The following is a 22567-nucleotide window of genomic DNA, read 5'->3' as shown; positions in this document are numbered from 1 at the left end:
CCTTGCAAGGAGGTAGTAACATCCAGTCGTGAAACTGGGAAAAGCCAGAGCTCTTGGATCAGGGAAACATGTCCCGTCGGAAACAGACAAATCCAAATAAAGTCCACTGGGATCAAGTATTTGCTGGGCTAGAAGAGCAAGCCCGCCAGGCGATGATGAAAACTGATTTTCCTGGAGACCTTGGCAGTCAGCGACAAGCTATCCAACAACTAAGAGATCAGGACTCCAGTAGCAGTGACAGTGAGTGTGATGAAGAGGAGACCACACAAGATGAAGTCTCTTCCCACACATCAGAGGAAGACGGAGGGGTGGTCAAAGTGGAAAAAGTTAGAAAATGCAGAACAGCCTGTTGGTGGGAACAATGTGGTAGAGCATGAGGTCACGGAGAATTTGAATTCTGACCCCTTACTTGGACTCTGCCAGTGTCCCCTCTGCCAGCTAGACTGTGGGAGTCGGGGACAGCTGATTGCGCATGTGTACCAGCACACTGCAGCAGTGGTGAGCGCCAAGAGCTACATGTGTCCTGTCTGTGGCCGGGCCCTTAGCTCCCCTGGGTCACTGGGTCGCCACCTCCTAATCCACTCGGAGGACCAGCGGTCTAACTGTGCTGTGTGTGGAGCCCGTTTTACTAGCCATGTCACGTTCAACAGTGAGAAATTTCTGAAGTCCTTAATATGGAATCCCTACCTCCAGCCCACAGTGAGGGCCCCTCCAGTGCTGAGGGGAAGGGCACTGCCTTTAGTCCTCCAGTGTACCCTGCTGGAATTCTGCTTGTGTGCAACAACTGTGCTGCCTACCGGAAACTGCTAGAAGCCCAAACCCCCAGTGTACGCAAGTGGGGCCCTGCGTCGACAGAACGAGCCTCTTTGGAAGTCCGGCTGCAGCGGCTGGAACGAGAGCGCACAGCCAAGAAGAGCCGGCGGGACAATGAGACCCCCGAGGAGCGGGAGGTAAGGCGCATGAGGGACTGAGAAGCCAAGCGCCTGCAGCGCATGCAGGAGACAGACGAGCAGCGGGCATGCCGGCTGCAGCGAGATCGGGAGGCCATGAGGCTGAAGCGGGCCGATGAAACCCCGGAGAAGCGGCAGGCCCGGCTCATCCGGGAGCGGGAGGCCAAGCGGCTTAAGAGGAGGCTGGAGAAAATGGACATGATGTTGCGAGCTCAGTTTGGCCAGGACCCTTCTGCCATGGCAGCCTTAGCAGCCGAAATGAACTTCTTCCAGCTACCTGTGAGTGGGGTGGAGTTGGACAGCCAGCTCCTGGGCAAGATGGCCTTTGAAGAGCAGGATAGCAGCTCTCTGCACTGAACCACACCCTCCTGCCTGCCTTCCCACTCAGCCGTCCCCAGGGTCCTCTCCTTGCTGCCGGAGGCAGGCCCCAGTTTGTTGCAGGTGGACCTGTGTACCCCTTGCGTATGGGAGCAGGATGATGGGGTCAGGAGGGACCCAGCTCAAGGCAGCTCTGGATGAGGGAGCAGGCACTCCGGACACGATTCCCCAGCCCACTGCTGCAGGGCATGTGCACAGGACTCTGGGGCCCCAGTGTGGCCCTGGCCCACGCCCACCCCACGGAGTTGCGAGGGCAAATAAATTAATTTTATCTTTAAAAAAAAAAAAAAAATAGTGTCCTACTCAGGATCACAGGACTGAACTGATGAGATGTGAACAACTGCTTAAGAGACAGAATTTGCAATTTAAGCCTAATCAAATTAATTGCCTGAAGGGTCACCATTCCTCAGAGGAATGTACCAGAATCCAAAGCCTTAACATAATAGTAAAATGTCCAGGATACAATTAAAAAATAACTCAACTTATCAGAAAGCTGTGGCCCAATCTTAAGAAAAAAGACAAAGGAAACCAACACTGAGACACCAACCCAAATGCTGAAACTAGTATACGAGGTTTTTAAAGCATACTCAAAAGTGCAAAGGAAAACATGCTTGCAAGGAATAAAAATATAGAAAATTTCAGGAAAAAACCCCAAACAAACACAAAACAAAAAATGAACCAAACTGAAATCCTAGAACTGAAAAATATATGAAGCAAAAAATTCAAAATGGAGATAAAGTCAGAAAGCTTGATGTAAGATCATTAGAAATTATCCAATCTAAAGAACAGATAAAAAATTTTAATGAACAGTATCAGGGACATGTGGGACAATTATCAAAAGACCTAGTGCATGTGTAATTAAAGTCCAAGAAGGAAAGAGAGAAAGAATGGGATAGAAAAAATATTTCAGGAAATTACAGCCAAAATTTCCCCAAATTTGATGAAAGGCACAAATTCACAGATTCACAAAGCTTGGAGAATCCCCGGCAGGATACACGTAAAGAAAACCACACTTACACACATAGTCATATATAGTAGTCAGTAATCAACCACAATGCGAATTTGCAACAGGGGAGAAAAAAGAACCAAAACTTCCAAGGCCCTGACTTTTTTCTTAAAGTACTTAAAAAGGAAAATTTGTATTTTTTATTTACATTTTATATTTTTGAACATATTGTTAGGGGGTCAGCCATTTTTAATGATCTCGGATGACCAAACCAGCCTTCAGAGCGTTCTCTCTCTTACTTCTGACTTTACTTGTGGTGTGACCATGTTCATTATAATCTCAAAGGAGAAAAAAAACCTTGTAAAAAAAACAAAAACCACCACAACAAAAAATCTTATTCCGAGCATTCCAGTAACCTTTTTGTGTATGCACTTAGCTGTACTGTAAGAAGTTCGTTTGTATGAGATGGTTAAAAAGGCCAAAGATAAAAGGTTTCTTTTTTTTCCTTTTTTCATCTATGAAGTTGTTATTTATTTTTTTTGGCCTGTTTGATGTATGTGTGAAACAATGTTGCTGAAAATCAAAGATAAAGAGAAAATCCTGAAAGCAGCAAGAGGAAAAAAAACAACATATTATGTAAAAGGAAATAATTCAAATTACTGATGACTTCTTATCAGAAACTAAGGAGACCAGAAGACAGCAGAATAATTTTTAAAGTGCTGAAAGAGTAAGAAACTGAATTAATCTAGAATTCCAGCAAAAATAATCTTAAGAATGAAAATGAAATAAAGACATTTACTGATTGAACAAAGCAAACAAAAACAACGAAGAGAAACTAAGAGAATGTATCACCAGCAGACCTGCACTATAAGAAATCCTAAAGGAAGCTCCTCAGGCTTATCGGAAATGATATGAGATGGAAGTCTGGATTTTCAAAAAGGAATGAATAACACTGGAAATGGTAACTTTCTCGAGAAATATAAATGACAACCTTTTCCTTTATCTAAAATACACAGGTTTGTTTTAAAGCAAAAACTACAATGTCTAGAGAGGGTATAGTGTATGCAGATGGGATATATATGGACTAAAATGGACCTACATGAGGCAAGGTTTCTGTATTTTTTTCTGAAGCAGAACAATACGAACTCTAAGAGGCCTGTGAAAAGTTAAGGCTATATAATGTGTTCTCTAGAGCAATGACCAAAAAAATAACATAAATAAATATAGCTAAAAAGTCTACAGACAAGTTAAAATTGAATTTTAAAAAATATTTAACTTATAAAGGCAGGAGAGAAGGAACAGAAGAACAAAAAACAAAGGGGACAAAATGAAATAAAATAAGATGGCAAACCTAAATCTAACTCTACTAATTATATCAAATATTAATGCACAAACATTTCTAATTAAAAAACAGAAGCTACTCCTCCCTCACCTCAGGTGATACAACCCTGAAGGCACAACCTTGTCTTGGATGGATTTTATGCCCCAGTTGCCTCAAGATGACTTACACAATGTGTATGTGCCATACACAAATCACATGATTCTTTTCAAAGATCCTGTTTTTATGGCTATAAATGTACAGAGCTATAAAACTCAGAATTTTACTCAACTAACTTTTGCTCAAAGGCAATGGTATTTTTGTTTTTTACTTCTACTAGCACAATTGTTATATTCTAGCATATCCTTACCACCTAGTATTATTTATACATACACTTGTTCAACAACAACAAATATTTATTGCACTTGTATTATTTTGCCAGGCATTTTTCTAGGAACTGGGCAGACAGCAATGAACAACCATAACAAAATCCCCTGCCCACATGGAGCTTATGTTCTGCTTATAAAAAGTAAATCTATAATGATAAGCAAAGCACTAAGCTACTAATAAAGCAAAGTGGCTGGTTGGGCTTTTTTCACACACGCCAGTTTCAGATCATTACTTAATATTGTAAAACCTGATCCCTAAGTCACTATTTAAATAATTAAATAATAAATCAAATCAATAAATTTATTTATTAATTAATAAATTAATTAATAAATTAAAAATAATTTGAAATAAGAAAACTTGCATGATCAGAAAATTACCTGTACATCTATTGGGGCCCACCTGACTTACTACAGCAGAAGATACGTATGTGGGGGTGGGGGGAATACCTAGGCACGCTGGTTTTATGAAAGCATCCCCAAGGTAATTCCAACATTTAACTCTTCCTCAAGACTGCTCAGCTTTCAAATTCTGGATGAGAAACTGGTTCTCAATTTGTCTTAAACCATGAGCCACTTAAGGTAAAATATAGAGAGACTCCACAGCTTACCTACTTTATAATGAAGAACTTAGTCATAAATCATTTGGAAAGGGAAACATAAATTCCAAATATTACTCCTTAACTCACTGGTAAGAAGCACATACATGCGTGTAAAAAAAAAATCAGTATCAGTGCTTTTAAATCTGAGAAATTCTGGGCACAATTTATAGGGAGAAAATTCTCACTCGTAATGCACTGACGGCCACAGCGCAGGTTTTCTGGAGCTTAAGATATCAGCCATGGGACTTCCCTGGTGGCGCAGTGGTTGAGAATCTGCCTGCCGATGCAGGGGACACGGGTTCGATCCCTGGTCTGGGAAGATCCCACATGCCTCGGAGCAACTAAGCCCGTGTGCCACAACTACTGAGCCTGTGCTCTAGAGCCCGTGAGCCACAACTACTGAGCCCGCGTGCTGCAACTGCTGAGCCTGCGTGCCTAGAGCCTGTGCTCCACAACAAGAGAAGCCACCGCAATGAGAAGCCCGTGCACCGCAACAAAGCGTAGCCCCCGCTCGCCACAACTAGAGAAAGCTGGGGCGCAGCTATGAAGACCCAATGCAGACCCAAAAAAAAAAAAATCAGCCATGATAATTAAAGTAACACTATCTACTATAACATGATCACAAACACAAATTTAAGCACCGAAATGCAGTCATCCAGATGATAAAATATGTTCATAAAACACTTTTATTATCCTTAAAATGAAAACAAAACATGAAAAATTGAGAAAGGAAAAGAGGAAAAAAACCTGCATTGAGTTCAGCCTTCCTATATAAACGAGATATGTATCTGATAACAATAAATGTTTCAATGATTATGTACTTCTCAAGTTAAAAAAAATTCATATACATAGACTGAAATAAACTCTATAAATTTTATTTTGCCTGTAGGCTTAAATATGCTTGTTAACTGGTGAGATCTAGAACATACTTTATGTAAAAATTAAAAGCCTAGACAACTGTCAATGTCCTTACTATCCATAATTTGTTCTTACTCCCAGGATGATACTGTATTATACCTCAATAAAGGATTCCTCTCTCCTCTAATAATGTTGTTATATAAATTAATAGTTTTTGCTCGTTCCTTACATTCACTCCTCTATGAATGAGCCTCAGGAATTGAATCGTCCAGAAGGAACCTCAAAAGAATCCAAGTAAAAGCCTCTACCTAGTACTCTTTACTTTTTTCAGGGAATATGCTGATGGATACTGCTGCCATCATCACCTGTGACTGATTTCCAGGACTTTTCTGATCCTGAAGGAGAAAACCCTGAAGACAGAACAAGGGCCTCCTTCCCCTGATGCTAGACAGCAGTGACTGCCATGCACTTCTTTGCATATTTTTGTCCGTGATCCTCTTGGTTGTTCTTTTCCCTCTCTGCTGGCTGACACTTCTAAATCAGCACTGTATAACAGAACTTTCTGCACTGACGGAAAGGTTCATATTCTGCCCTGTCAGCAGCCACCATACCAATACAATAGTCACTGCCCATGTGTGGCTACTGAGCACTTCAAATGTACCTAGTGGGACTGAGAAAATTAATTTTATTTGATTTTAATTAAGTTTATATTTAAACATGAATAGCCACATGTGGCTACTGGTTACCATACTGAACAACACAATTCTAAATAATTAGCAGACGCTGGGGCCTTTTAGTCATGGTACTCCCAAGATCCTTGTTTTTGACAATCTCCAGATAGGATACTAATTAATTCTTCAGATACTGTCAAAGTTAAAAAAAAACTCATATCCAAATTAATGGGAAGAGTTGTTTGGTTATTTTCCATGGCAGATTCAGATTATGGGAAATAAGGGATAATATAATAATGCTCATCCTAGAGTTTGTCTATGTTGCAATCATCAATGTGTGATCTCCAGAGTCTTAAATGCTGCTCTGCAGCTACTATGATGCCAAATGATCATTTTACATAAACAACAAGAAAAACCTGGCACTAGAGATACTACTACCATCACAAACTTGATATACAATCATGACCCACTGAATAACAGTGCAGATAGGGATTGATCACATCTCCAGAAGATAATGGTCTATCCTTCAGCTTAGGCTGAGTAACCAGAAGGGGTAGTAATAAAATGAAAAAAACAAAACAAAAAAAGAGCCTTGATGACAGCCAAGAATTGACAACTGACACAGAAACCACAATTAGTAAAATGGATTTCCACTAATTTTCAAAAGAGAAAAATTAAACCAATCTAAGTCATGATATACAACATGGATTATTTAGGGTCAAATTCTTATTTCTAGTTAGTCCAGACCCATCTGACCCACACAAAATGGTGTCCGCATGGACTCGCGTGTTCTAAAGATACAACCACTTACTGTTCCAGCAACTCTTTAGTTTACAAATTTTCTCTAGTCTACAAATTCCTGCCAAGACCATCTGATGACTACTAGGTACGTTACTGGGGATTTTTCATTGATGGGCTTTAACATACAAGACAACTGAAGCACTTTCTCCAACAATTCAATAGCATGGGGGACCAAAAAAAGAAACGAATGGCACAGCTGTTACAGAATAAAAGAGGCCTAACAGACTTACCATATGTAATACGTAGACCTTGCTTAGATCCGAAGTTGAACAATTTGCCCTACTCTAAAATGGGATGTGTTTATATGGCAGGACTCATGCTAACTTGAATTCAGCACTAACTCCTCTATGGAGCCTTTCTTCTAAAAAAGGAGATGGACTGAAGGTCTTTTCTCTTCATGGGAGACAAAATAATGGAAGAGAACACTTTCTAGTCCAGTAAGACTGTGAACTTGCTGACAATTATTATATTCACATCATGGTTTTCTGGGTAGAAGAATGAGAAGAGGGTGGGATCTGGACTCTCAGGATTACTTAAATCCTTAGATACATATTTTCTACCCAAGAGAACTTATCTTAGCATGCACCCGAAATAAGACTCATTTCAAAATCAGCTGTTACCTATATAGTGTGCCCAAATCGATAATAAAGGAGATAGTTTAAGCTTTAGTGCCAATAATATACAAACTTTAAAATAGCATTTTCCTCAACTATATTACAGTTCTCCAATGAGACAAGTCATTTTAAAATAATACGATGATGGGACTGCCCTGGTGGTCCAGCGGTTAAGACTCCGTGTTCCCAATGCAGAGGGCCTGGGTTCAATCCCTGGTTGGGGAACTAGATCCCACATGCCACAACTAAGAGCCCGCATGCCGCAATGAAGATCCTGCGTGCTGCAACTAAGACCCGGTGCAGCCAAATAAATAAAATAAATAAATAAATAAATACTTAAAATAATATGATGATCAGTGTCCCAAAGCTGATAGGAATGGTGCAATGGTGTACGCAGGCGGCCCAACACCGTTCAAAACCAGCCAATGGAAGAAATGCCAATGTATACAGCAGCTCCCAACAAACGAATTTGCCATCCACACTAACAGATTCTATAGCACATTACAGTGATGTTTCTGAGATATCCAGAGATGAACAAATTACATTTCCTCTGTTAAAAGTCAGAAACATGTAATTTAGAGTAAGGTAACAACAGCAACAATAACAAATAATAATACATTATTATAGCCACAAAGACACTATGCCAGGCACTTCATTTATATATTCTTAATTCAACCTTCATGATTACCCTGCTTTTGTGATGTTTTAAGTCTTATTTTTCAGTGAGAGAATTGAGGTACAGAGAGTTGAAGCAACGTGTACAAGTAAATCACAGTTAGTAAACAGCATTAAAATTCAAAAAAGTTTATCTGATGCTAAAACCATCTGATATTGCATCTCAATGAAAATGCCAACATTAATAAACTGATGCCAAATTGGTAAATTATAAAATGTAAACAGATATGATCTCTATTATCCAGAAAATTTTTCTATTCTAAACTGATCCATTCTTCTAAAGTTCCAGATAGTAAAGGTTTTGATGTTAATATAATGAGGCACTACTTCTTTTTAAACATGAATAATTTTAAGGATTCCCTTATTTAATTTACATACCTAGAATTCACTGTGACCAGGTACAATATGAAAAAATAAATCACTTGACTCTATTGTGCAAGACCTAGTATTTTCCTTGACTATCCCTCTTGGGTCTTAAACCTGGTTTCTCTTCTCAACCTACCTACACACAGACACAGGGCAATTTTTAATGCTTTTTATTTCAAATTATCTCATCCATTTAAATTTAATGACTCTTCTTTCTGATCGGTGTCATCTTTCACCTTTCTACCCTTTAACCATCATCATCAAACATTTTTCTGGCAATCAAGTACAACCTGTTACATTTCTACCTCCCAAAACTTAAGTGTGAAATTGATAATACTGCAGACTGCTACCGCAGTTCTAACAAAACATGCATGAAGTACTATCATCATCCAGATTTATAAAGAATATGCCTGTAGGGAAATAAGGGGAGTTCAACATGTGCATGCTTGATACTTAGACTAACTGGAAATTCCTGCAATGAGAGCGATTTATCTAGAGTTTACAGCTCTCACTGCTCTTCTTAGCATTGCTGTGTGGATTTTATGATGAATTATTAAATTTCTCTCTCCTTGTCACAAGTAAGCAACTCAGCAAAACCACACCTGCTCTCCTGAGCAAGGAGGATATTTTATAATAGGGAGATGTAGTTTCAGCAAGCATCAGAGAGCAAAATATTCAATAAGATTTGTAAGAAGTGCTTTAGACTGTTAACTGGAAACTATGAAATTATAAATTCCACAGTTATCTCAAAAATTCAGAAAATGAGAAAATATTCAACTAATGGCTGAAATGCAATGCTTTCTCAATCATTTTAGTATAACACATCTATCATTGTCCCTTAGGTGTCCTCAAACCATGCTGGAGGAACTTGTGGAAGCATACTGTCCTAAAATTGTTAAAAGAAGTCAAAGAAGGACTTCCCTGGTGGCGCAGTGGTTAAGAATCTGCCTGCCAGTGCAGGGGACACGGGTTCGAGCCCTGGTCCAGGAAGATCCCACATGCCTCGTAGCAACTAAGCCCGTGTGCCACAACTACTGAGCCTGCGCTCTAGAGCCCGCGAGCCACAACTACTGAAGCCTGTGCACCTAGAGCCCGTGTTGCGCAATAAGAGAAGCCACTGCAATGAGAAGCCCACGCACCACAACAAAGAGTAGCCCCCACTCGCCACAACTAGAGAAAGCCCATGCGCAGTAACGAAGACCTACTGCAGCCAAAAATAAATTTAAGAAAAAGTCAAAGAAGTGGATTTCCTTTAGTTTGCTCTTCTGCATTCTAAATAGTAACAGTAGGTGTGGCAAACTCCAAACATTATAACAGAGTTAAAAACAAACTTTAGCTGCCCAGTGGGGAAAATGGAATATTAAATAGTATTCAAAATAAAAGCTAGTTTACATCTGTTCTTAATACAAAAAGGTGATGGTATCCTTGGGAAAAACAAATAGGACCCAAGCCCCTGACCCTTCCAAATAGTGATTTTCCTGTTCAGGGAACAGATAGGAGTAACAGATGGGCCACAGTTCTTTGTTTTTTGGGTTTTTTTTTTGGCCGCACAGCATGGCTTGTGGGATCTTAGTTTCCTGACCAGGGATTGAACCCACGCCCTCCACAGTGAAAGTGCAGAGTCCTAACCACTGGACCGCCAGGGAATTCCCTGGCCACAGTTCTCAAGCATTAATGACAAAATTGCTATGGCTTTTCCCTATCTGTACTGAAGGAAAACTCCATTGTTTAAGAAAACTGCTTCCTTATTTTTTCTTGCTGTTTTTTTGGATATATACATATTAGTGAGAAATTTGCCCCATGATATGCCACATAAGAAAAAAACGATACTGTAATTTGAATTCAGCACAGGTTCACAATTTCAAGAAAATAAACGGGCCAAAACTTTTTAGGAAAAGTCACCAGGGTGACAATCCCTTATCTGCAATTCTGAAATCTGAAAAGCCTTGAAATTCAGATTTTTCTTTAGCTTGTGGTGAACTCATTTGGCAGCAAAATCTGACATGCACTAACTTGAGACTTAATGTGATTCTTCACTTGCTGCACTGTGGAAATATTACATGTCTTTGATTAGAGGATGTTACGCTGGATCCCCAAAGGGGAACAACTTAATAAATACATCTGCACTGTATTTATTCTCTAAAATCTGAACAGAATTCTGAATGTCAAATCAGAATTACAAATAAAGAACTGCAGACCTGCCCTCCCTGTTTGCTTGCTGGTACACCATTGTACATCAGATGTGCACTCTGATGCATAACCATTTGAATAACTGAAGGTTACCATGTTGAAGTACAGGGTTAAAAACTGTGCAGACAGTATTGGATATTGTTTGCGTTTTTAAGTGATGAGGAATAAACAATATAAAAACCTTTGGTCTCTGACCCTATGTAGGGGAGACAGGACCAACTTGGGGACATCTTAAGACAGTAAGACTCAGATGAGTAAAAAAACTGACAAAAATCTAAAAGTTCTTATCATTTTAAGGAATCAGTGACACCAATATTCATACCGAAAATTACTCATTATAAACTGGGAGGAGGTATTAACCCCCCATTCATTTCCTACACGATGAAACCAGTCCAAATTAGTCTGCATTTAAGTTATCAAAGAAATTAAAGTGATATGATCATTTGGATATGCCACTTAAACATTTTTTAAGTAGCATTCTTTTGTTGTTACATAGGAAGATTCATCCTGTAATGTGCTCCTTTTCACCAGAATGCAGGCTCTATGAGAGCAGGGAAGTTGTCAATTTCTGTTTGTTTCCAAATTTCTATCAGCTATTTCTTTTTTTTTTTTTATCAGCTATTTCTTGATTTATAGTATTCATTTCAACATGAGTTGGTTTTAAAGAAAAATTCTATATGTTGAACTTCTTTACAGATTCATTTAAATATAAACTATGTCATTTATGGGGCAAATTCCCTGGATCCTACACCCTTTCTACTTCCAGTCTCTTTCTCTACACAACCAGGTTTTTTTTGGTAGATGAGTCCACACTGGCTGCCGCTAATTCTTAATCTCCCATTAAGCCCTCTAATGCACCACAATTTGGTTTTCCACTCCCACTATTACATAGTACTTGTCAAGGTTACATAATGACCTCCTTGTTGCTAAATCCAGGGGCCACTTCCTTATTTTATGACGTTGTTTCTAGCACTTGGTACTGCTAACCCCCTTCTTGAAGTTCTCACTTCTCAACTTAAGGGGTGCCAAGTTCATCAGGTGTTGCTCTTGTCTCTTCTTCTGTCCACCCCTCTAACATTTTACTATCCCACAGAGTTTAATCTTTGCTCATGGATTTTTATCTGTTTTGTTCATTGCTGTAATCCCAAAATAGAAGTCTCTCAATATTTGTTAAATGAGCAAATGAATAGTGCTTATCTTTTCTTTCTCCATATTCTCTCTGGAAGACCATCTCCACCCTCACATCTTCAACTCATATTCATAAGAATGACTTTATTCCAGCCCAATCTTTTCTACAGTGTTCCAAATCTTTATCGCCAAATGCCTACAGAAACCTCCATGTGGATGTCCCAAAGGCCCTCTGAACTAGGGCAGTCCAAACTGGAACTCATTTCCTCCTCTCCTCAAACCAGCACTTCCTCTAAGATAGTACGTGTAAAGCTAGCCAAGTGACAGTTTCCTTTTCCTCACTCCCAGTCAGTCATCAAATCCCACTGATTTTGCTTTCTCAGTTAATAGGAGATAAAATCAAATCTTCCCATTCTCTCTGCCATTGTATACAGGAGAAAGTAGGCGGAAGGCTCCATTTAGGGAAGATCCCATAATAAGATACTCCTCGTTTCATTTTAGAAGAAGGCAAGTTGGTTTTGACCTCTCTAACAAAATTTCTCACAAGGTCTTCATCTCTTGGCTACAAGAACTTGCCCAACTTGCCTCTAAAAACATATGCATACTACTAACCTGTAGGGTAAAAAGATCCTTTAAATATCTGCAAAGCTACCCACAGAGAAACCAGGCCTTAAATTAAAAGCACATCCCACTATGATAAAAACTGTAAAAAATACAAACACATGAGGGCTAAACAATACACTACTAGATAACCAAGAGCTCACTGAAGAAATCAAAGAGGAAATCGAAAAATACCTAGAAACAAATGACAATGAAAACATGATGACCCAAAACCTATGGGATGCAACAAAAGCAGTTCTAAGACGTAAGTTTATAGCAATACAATCCTACCTCAAGAAACAAGAAACATCTCAAATAAACAACCTAACCTTACACCTAAAGCAATTAGAGAAGGAAGAACAAAAAAGCCCCAAAGTTAGCAGAAGGAAAGAAATCATAAAGATCAGATCAGAAATAGAAAAAGAAATGAAAGAAACAATAGCAAAGACCAATAAAACTAAAAGCTGGTTCTTTGAGAAGATAAAAAAAATTGATAAACCATTAGTCAAACTCATCAAGAAAAAAAGGGAGAAGACTCAAATCAATAGAATTAGAAATGAAAAAGGTGAAGTAACAACTGACACTGCAGAAATACAAAGGATCATGAGAGATTACTACAAGCAACTCTATGCCAATAAAATGGACAACCTGGAAGAAATGGAAAAATTATTAGAAAAGCACAATCTTCCGAGACTGAACCAGGAAGAAATAGAAAATATAAATAGACCAATCATAAGCACTGAAATTGAAACTGTGATTAAAAATCTTCCAACAAACAAAAGCCCAGGACCAGATGGCTTCACAGGCGAATTCTATCAAACATTTAGAGAAGAGCTAACACCCATCCTTCTCAAACTCTTCCAAAATATAGCAGAAGGAGGAACATTCCCTAACTCATTCTACGAGGCCACCATCACCTTGATACCAAAACCAGACAAAGATGTCACAAAAAAAGAAAACTATAGGCCAATATCTCTGATGAACATAGATGCAAAAATCCTCAACAAAATACTAGCAAACAGAATCCAACAGCACATTAAAAGAATCATACACCATGATCAAGTGGGGTTTATCCCAGGAATGCAAGGATTCTTCAATATACGCAAATCAATCAATGTGACACACCATATTAACAAACTGCATGAGAAAAACCGTATGATAATTTCAACAGATGCAGAAAAAGCTTTTGACAAAGTTCAGCACCCATTTATGATAAAAACTCTCTCAGAAAGTAGGCATAGAGGGAACCCAGCTCAACATAATATCAAAAACCCACAGCCAACATCATTCTCAACGGTGAAAAACTGAAACCATTTCCCCTAAGATCATGAACAAGGTTGCCCACTCTCACCACTATTATTCAACATAGTTTTGTAAGTTTTAGCCACGGCAATCAGAGAAGAAAAAGAAACAAAAGGAATCCGAATCAGAAAACAAGAAGTAAAACTGTCACTGTTTGCAGATGACATGATACCATACATAGAGAATCCTAAAGATGCTATCAGAAAACTACTAGAGCTAATCAATGAATTTGGTAAAGTAGCAGGATACAAAATTAATGCACAGAAATCTCTTGCATTCCTATACACTAATGATGAAAAATCTGAAAGAGAAATTAAGGAAACACTCCCATTTACCACTGCAACAACAAGAATAAAATACCTAGGAATAAACCTACCTAAGGAAACAAAAGACCCGTATGCAGAAAATTACAAGACACTGATGAAAGAAATTAAAGATGATACAAACAGATGGAGAGATATACTATGTTCTTGGACTGGAAGAATCAACTTTGTGAAAATGACTGTACTACCCAAAGCAATCTACAGATTCAGTGCAATCCCTATCAAACTACCAACGGCATTTTGCACAGAACTAGAACAAAAAAATTGCACAATTTGTATGGAAACACAAAAGACCCCAAATAGCCAAAGCAATCTTGAGAAAGAAAAACAGAACTGTAGGAATCAGGCTCCCAGACTTCAGACTATACTACAAAGCTACAGTAATCAAGACAGTACGGAACTGGCACAAAAACAGAAATATAGATCAATGGAACAGGATAGAAAGCCCAGAGATAAACCCACGCACATATGGTCACCTTATCTTTGATAAAGGAGGCAAAAGTATACAATGGAGAAAAGACAGCCTCTTCAATAAGTGGTGCTGAGAAAACTGGACAGCTACATGTAAAAGAATGAAATTAGAACACTCCCTAACACCATACACAAAAATAAACTCAAAATGGATTAAAGACCTAAATGTAAGGCCAGACACTATAAAACTCTTAGGGGAAAACATAGGCAGGACACTCTATGACATAAATCACAGCAAGATCTTTTTTGACCCACCTCCTAGAGAAATGGAAATAAAAACAAAAATAAACAAATGGACCTAATAAAACTTCAAAGCTTTTGCACAACAAAGGTAACCATAAACAAGATGAAAAGACAACCCTCAGAATGGGAGAAAATATTTGCAAATGAAGCAACTGATGAAGGATTAATCTCCAAAATATACAAGCAGCTCATGCAGCTCAATATCAAAAAAACAAACAACCCAATCCAAAAATGGGCAGAAGACCTAAATAGACATTTCTCCGAAGAAGATATACAGATTGCCAACAAACACATGAAAAGATGCTCAACATCACCAATCATTAGAGAAATGCAAATCAAAACCACAATGAGGTATCACCTCACCCCAGTCAGAATGGCCATCATCAAAAAATCTACAAAGAATAAATGCTGTAGAGGGTGTGGAGAAAAGGGAACCCTCTTGTCCTGTTGGTGGGAATGTAAAGTGATACAGCCACTATGGAGAACAGTATGGAGGTTCCTTAAAAAACTAAAAATAGAACTACCATACGACCCAGCAATCCCACTACTGGGCATATACCCTGAGAAAACCATAATTCAAAAAGAGTCATGTACCACAATGTTCACTGCAGCTCTCTTTACAATAGCCAGGACATGGAAGGAACCTAAGTGTCCATCGACAGATGAATGGATAAAGAAGATGTGGCACATATATACAATGGAATATTACTCAGCCATCAAAAGAAACGAAATTGAGGTACTTGTACTGAGGTGGATGGACCTAGAGTCTGTCTTACAGAGTGAAGTAAGTCAGAAAGAGAAAAACAAGTACTGTAGGGTAACACATATACATAGAATCTAAAAAAAAAAAAAGCGACTGATGAACCTGGGGCAGGACAGGAATAAAGACACAGACATAGAGAATGGACTTGAGGACACGGGGAAGGGGAAGGGTAAGCTGGGATGAAGTAAGAGAGTAGCACTGACATATAAACACTACCAAAGGTAAAATAGCTAGCTAGTGTGAAGCAGCCGCATAGCACAGGGAGATCAGTTTGGTGCTTTTTGACCACCTAGAGGGGTGGGATAGGGAGGGTGGGAGGGAGACGCAAGAGGGAGGGGATATGGCGATATACGTATGCATATAGCTGATTCACTTTGTTATACAGCAGAAACTAATACAACACTGTAAAGCAATTATACTCCAACCAAGATGTTAAAAAAGAAAAGAAAAAGATCTCACTATGATATATTCAATCATTCCACACTTTCTAAATTTCCTTCTAAATTTCAAAAATGAAAATTCTGTCTCAATGTATCAACAATCTATCTCCTTATATTACTCTTTGATAGAAAAGAGTTCTTGGGGTAGCAGTCCCTCTAATTGCTGAATAAAATAAACCCTAAGGGACATCGTTACTGCTACTGTACCCTCAATCACTTGTACTTAACCACACCCCCACAAGCCCACCTCGTCTCCCCTCAGTTTCCCCACACTTCACTTGGTTCACAGCTCAACTGGCTGGCAACAGAATTTAACTTTCCTCATTAACTCCAGCACCTCATTCACTGGACAAATATTACCATTATGGGTTTTACTGGTCTGCGATTAAGCTAAATTTATACCCATTTTCAAGATAACAAAGAGACAAAACCTTACATTTCAAACCTATACCACAACCCTCACCACTTTACTTAATATATATCTTATGGCAAAGAAGTAGCTCTAGTGCTTCTATTCACCCACTGAATAGCTCCTTTTTCATTTTGTCTTAAAGTTTGTATTTGTGCAAAGGGGAGTCTCCTTTGTGAGGTCATAAAAACTGAAAAATTTTGTACAGGACAAATGAGAAAACAGAACTAAAAAAAATATTAATAATAACGAGGCTGGTGCCATAATTGATAATTATATTAAAAAGTGGTTCACTGTGTAATGACCTATATGGGAATAGAATCTAAAAAAGAGTGGATATATGTATAACTGATTCACTTTGCTGTACAGCAGAAACAACACTGTAAACCAACTATACTCCAATAAAAGTTAAAAAAGAAAAAGAGCTTACAAACTCCTAAAAAAAAAAAAAGTGGTTCAGAAAAGCACCTGCAGAGAAAATGAGGAAGTATAAGGTTAAGAGAAAAAGCCAGATGGTCTTTTTCTACTTTCTTACCTTACCCCTTATTCTTCGGAAACAAATTAAGAATAGAGGGTTAAAGGCAGTGTCTGTGTATAGTGAGGCAAGATATACGTTAAGCTGCACAGGAGGCACTGAGGTCTGAGAGATGAGAGTTCCTATCATCAGGCAGAGCAGAGAAGTCCAAGTGCTATAGCAAGGTTATAAACTCAACACTACTGGAAAAAAGGAAGTGTAACTAGGTGGGTCTGGGGCATATAGAAAGAAATGGGTTTAGAAGCTGAATTTTGAAGGACAAGTAGGAAAGGGGGAAAAGGTCATTCCAGCAATGAGACAGCATCAGTAAGCACTCAGAGAGATGAAAGACCTTGTAGAAGAACACTGGATCCTTGAAGTTCTTGGTCACTGTTATATATCCAGAACTTAGGACAGTGCCTGCTACTTAATAGGTTCCAATTCTAAAATCAAATATAAAAAGAGGTGTGTGGACTTTTGATTATTGCTCCTATTTCTTAACTCCCTATAATGATATTTTAACAACTTCTTTACCAAGGAATACCACAGCAGCTTTGTCCCAAATATCAACCCCTATTTCTAGGAACCGCCAAGCTATATGTCATCAATTGTATCATGACAGTCCTATCAGGTGCCATTCCTTATCTGTCTTCATTCTACGTTAACCTGGAGAGCAGCTTGAATATACCTCCCTACTGCCATGAAAAAAAGAAACAAGAACAAAAACAAAAAAACAAAACAAAACAGAAAAAAAACAGTTCCTTTGAAGGCATTGCAAGAGGAAATCTGATCCTGGAGGTGCAGTTACTTCAACTTACCAAAACAAGTCTAATTATTGAGGATGCTGCATGCTTTCAAACATTCATACCACTTTGTCTCCCCTCACCCCAAATCTGTTCATCAGCTTGCCTAATTAAGTATATGGGCCGGATATGTTCCACCAACTCTCACAGCACAGCTTTGAAAGTGGGCTTGCTGAAGGTTTAATGAAAGCACCATTTAGTAAATCACATTCTAAGTTTTAAAGAAAACTTGGATGCCGTGTCCTCCACAGAGAAGTTTATGAACTATCCCCTAGACACACAGCACTACATTCTACTCCAGAAGCTCCTGTCCCCAGGTTTAGAATAAAGCTGTCCTGGTAAACTAATTCAGGAAAGGACTCACAGAGTAGCTTCTGAGATGGAAGTACTGAATTCTAGTCTGATCCATTTATGAGTTAGGATCAAAGTCAAGTTAAACATGAACCTCCACTGGGTCTCTCCCTCCCATTAGCCAAACTATTCGATAATTCCAGGAGCCCTTATGTCTCCCGGCCAAGGCAGCCCACACCATCTTTTTGGTATCTGTTCACTGGGGAAGATTTATTAACTTAGCTACAAATTGCAAAGGCTTGCTTTAATCATTGTTTCCTTTCCAGATATATTATTTCTGAAGAAAATGCTTTGAAAGTTTGTACTCTGTTGTAGGCCTTGAAATATCTCTTCCAATGTCCACTTGGGAAATGTATATACTGAGATAAAATATTCAGGCTACAGGTTTATTACATCTGGAAGTTTGCTAAACTAATATGCCAAAGGCCTTTTTGTTCCATTATCCTCCCACGCTAGGATTCTCAGATTTAAACAGAGAAGTAGAGAACTGCAGCAAGGAAGCCCTCCAAGTCATTAGTGGGACCAGCTATATTACCAACAGCCACTTCTTTCTTGAACTAGCTCTAGGCCCGCCATGACTTATATCAAGTTAGGGATATACCAGGTAGTACAAGATTCAGTCCAAATACAAGTGAACCATAAACAGAAAATAATGTTCAAGTTAAGGCATGGGCATTATAAATAAACAATGTATCACTGTGTACTCTCTTAGGTGGTCTCAGATACAACAAGCTACTGCAGAACTCTTGGCGATGCACAATCATCAGGGAGGAGACTTAACCTCTAACAATTCAGCAGCTGGGAAAAAGGACAGAGCTAAGAAGACTGATTTAGGAAAGACAGTTGAGCAATCTAGGAAGTGTCAGAACTCCAGATGTGATTGGAACTAAGCTATGCAACATGAGGAAGGATGTGGCAGCATAATAAGGAAAATACTAGCTGGCCACAGATCAAACACTTTGGAGCAAAGAAGGCAGCAAACCTGATTCTGGGGGTAGGGGTGAACCACAGCCGATACCTAGGAGATGGGCTAGAACAGTGGCTCTCAAACTAACTGGCATGAGAATCTCGGGAATGCTCTGGCAAAAAAGAGTGAAGGGTCCCTCATTCCCCAGCTTCTGATTCAACAGGATTGGGGTGAAGCTCAATAATTTACATTTCTAACAAGTTCCATGGAGATATTGATGCTATTGATTCTACTGATTCAGGACACCACATTTTCAGAACCACTGGGTCAGGCAGGATATTAAAGGTTCTTGGCCTCTGAAGTCTCAGTGCCTTACATGCATTATTTTTCTTCAACTTCAAAACAACCTGTAATTTTTAGATGAGGAAGCTGAGACTAGAGATGTTAGGTAATCTGCCCCAAGTGACAGACCTAATAAGTTCTGAACCAAGACTGGAATCTTTGGTTTACTAGTCCTTCATCCAGTACCAATTCAAGTAGGTCTCCTCCTCCTACAGACACTAAACGCTTCTTGTAATCAAGATCACACTTTTAATGCCAATTCTAAATCCACTTTTCCACATTAGGATGTTAACTGAGGTGAACTGGCAATCCTAAAACAAGTTTAAATACAGATAAGGAAGAGGCAGGTTAACTGGTTTTCTGAAGCCCAAGTTTGCTTGTTTATCTATCTGCTATTCCCAGTCTGTGGAAACCTAAAAAAGCATACTCTTACCCCACTTTCAATCACTTAATTCTTGCATCTGGAATAGGCTTTCCCCATTTTTTTCGTTCTCCATTTATCTGAAAGAATTTTTTTAAGAATTAAGCGAAAAACGGTAAACTGGTGATTGCAGTTGGAGTCAGTAAAATTAACTATGATATTATATTACCGTTACGTGCAAATGTACTGTAGGATTGGAGCTCGATAGAGATGTGGAGACTGGAGACCCAAGTTTGGGAGTTATCATCTTATTGGTGATAGTTCAGGTTATGCAAGGATAAAGGATGACAGAGGAAGAACACTTGTAATGAGTAACAACAGTCCCCAGGAATAAACACTAGTAAGCGTCAGAAATTACGTGGCAAATTAATGAAAAAGAAACAACTAATGAAATTTTAAAGAATCAGTCACATTACGCCGCAAAGAGGAATGAGAGTGAAACTTCCACTATTTTTTAATTAACTACCATTCATTGATCCCGCAACCGTGGCCCGGGGCCGGGGCATAAGAAAAGGGCCTTGGGAAGCCCAAACGAGTAAGTAAATAATCCGCGCCCAAAACACACGCACACGAAAGGCGAGAGTACCAGCACTGGTGCTGGATTCCACAATAAAGCCACTGCGGAGAGACAGGCCCAGGAACCTCTCGAGGAAGCTACTCTGTCCGCGCAGGCGGGACGGGAGTTCACCGCTGCCCCCTCCCCACCCCAACCGCTGGGACTCCTCGGCCCGACCGACACTCACAGCCCAACCTCGCGGGCCAGCGCGCGGCGGGAGACCCAAGCGCACCCGAGTCGCCCACGGCCGTACCAGCGAGCCCGCACCCACTCCCGGTTCCCCTTCACTTCCCACCCGGTCTGGCAACCCACCACCCCCACTTCAGTTCCCTGCCTGTAGCGAGTCTACGGAGTTCAGTAATTACCTGGCGCTCCACCGCGCCGCCATTACACCGGACGTACGTCACTTCCCCTTCCCGCCCCGGCGGGAAGAGGAAGGCGGAACGTGAAATACATAAAAACCTGACGCTAAACTGACTTTGATACGTTATCCTATTAATTTGTTTAAAATACCATCTTGTAATACCAGATACAGAGCTGTCGATCCGGCCACATTTTTCCCTTCCCAAGACGCCGACAAAAGAGAAGTTGACACAAACTACAAAATCCAGAACCCACCGCCAATGAGGACGGAAATGACGCGAGCAATTGTAGGCTGAGAAGGCAGCAACGCACGACGGGAATTGTAGTTCTTCTGGATAAGCGCCAGAGAGTGCGTGCTGTAGGCCCGCCAGAAACCTGGTTGTGTTTAAGAGTTTTTAAAATTTACTTTAATCTGTAATTATTTCTCTGCAGTTGGCAAAAAAGTAGACCTTAGTGTAGTCACTTTTTTGTGAAAATCTTAAGGAGAGCAGACACCTTCTTCAGACTTTTTACGATAGTTAAACCAGGAACCAAAAAAAGCAAAAATGTTACCAAAGGTTAAGTGCCTACTAAATTCCAAGATTTCCAGCCCAAGTGAATGGGAGAATATTGGACCACAGAGTGAAGTCATGAGGAGAAACTAATTCTGTAGAGAAGATGGTGCCTCTATTTTAGGTTAAGGTACCAGCTGGCGAGACATGCTGAGGAGAAGGAGATTGCCTGACCGACTTGGAAATCGCAGTCTGTACGCAAATCAGAGGTAATCAATCGAAGTATTTTCTTAAACATTACTTTTCAACAGTAACAAAACCTAAAAGTTAACTGCTTGTTACTGTTTTGAAACTATCTTTTCCTAAAACTGTATCTTTATGTTCCTCAAAACAAGTGTATAAACCAGTCCTGGTTTCTCCAAACACTGATTTATTACAATGTTAGGGTACTGCTAAACCCTTCCTAGAGGCAGAAGAGTAAAGTGATTTCGGGTAAAGACACTGGAGCACAACAACTTATGTTTAAATCATGAATCTATTGATATGGACGATTGACCTTAGGCAGGTTACTTCACACTGTGTGCCCATTTCCTGATCCGTTAGATAGGACTGATAATAGTACCCACCACACAGAATAGTTTTTAAGACTGAATTAGTTTTGATACCCTTGATGCATTTGTGATAATTCCTACCATATGATAGTATTATCTATCCTTTTTCATATGTAAGATATTTGGCCATAGCTTAAGGTGCATTTTGGTGTCTTAAAATATTTAAGTGGATAGATTTTAGTTGTAATAATAGGAGATGAATCTGGTAACCATTTGTATCCATATCTGAAAAAAGCACAATACCACGTCTACAATTATCAACAGAAATAGGAAAGTTGGAGTTGAACCTAGGGGAACTGGGTGGAACTGGGAGAGACTAGGTTTGTCATTTGGGTCCTCGAGGAAGTAAACAGTGTGATAAAATTAAGAATGTAAAAAAGATGAAAGGAAAAGGGAGAAAACTAGATGGGGTAGGGGCAGCTCCAGAGCAAAGATGAAGAGTCCCTCTGTGGGATACAATGGCGAAGCCTTTACAACACTGTCTTGCTCAGTCATTGGCCAGAGCCTCCCCGAGAAGCGTGTGGCCTCAACTCAAAACCTGAGGTGAACTTGAAAGTGGTAACAGTTAAAGGCTGTCACCTAACCACACTCCCTGTAACCAGGCAAAAAGCCATTTATTGAGGAGGTATCTGAGCAGCACATCTCTGTGTTTGTCCCAGCCCACCCATTGCACCAGGTAGATTCATTCTCCATACACATTCAGGGAACTGTTGTCTTCCTGTAGAGACACTTCAAAGACAGAAGTTAGTGGGACAAACTACGGTCCCCATCTTT

The 22567-nt window shown here is 39.6% G+C and overlaps 1 protein-coding gene and 1 pseudogene across 2 annotated transcripts in view; one reads left to right on the top strand and one right to left on the bottom strand.

The window, feature by feature from the left end:
- Window positions 1-20802, bottom strand: part of CWC22 (CWC22 spliceosome associated protein homolog) — a 63466-nt gene extending 42664 nt beyond the window's left edge. The window contains exon 1 of the mRNA XM_082397516.1: window positions 20694-20802. The gene's annotated coding sequence lies outside the window, so the exon portion shown is untranslated. The remainder of the gene's footprint in view (window positions 1-20693) is intronic.
- On the top strand, window positions 67-12498 carry LOC309631306 (zinc finger protein 821 pseudogene; annotated as a pseudogene). The gene has a single exon. The product of its transcript is annotated as a zinc finger protein 821 pseudogene (transcript).
- Window positions 20803-22567: the final 1765 nt, after the last annotated feature.

Source organism: Balaenoptera borealis, assembly GCF_965194805.1.
Source record: "Balaenoptera borealis genome assembly, chromosome: 6".
NCBI classification, from domain to species: Eukaryota; Metazoa; Chordata; class Mammalia; order Artiodactyla; family Balaenopteridae; genus Balaenoptera; species Balaenoptera borealis.
This window is presented reverse-complemented; position numbering and strand designations above follow the sequence as displayed.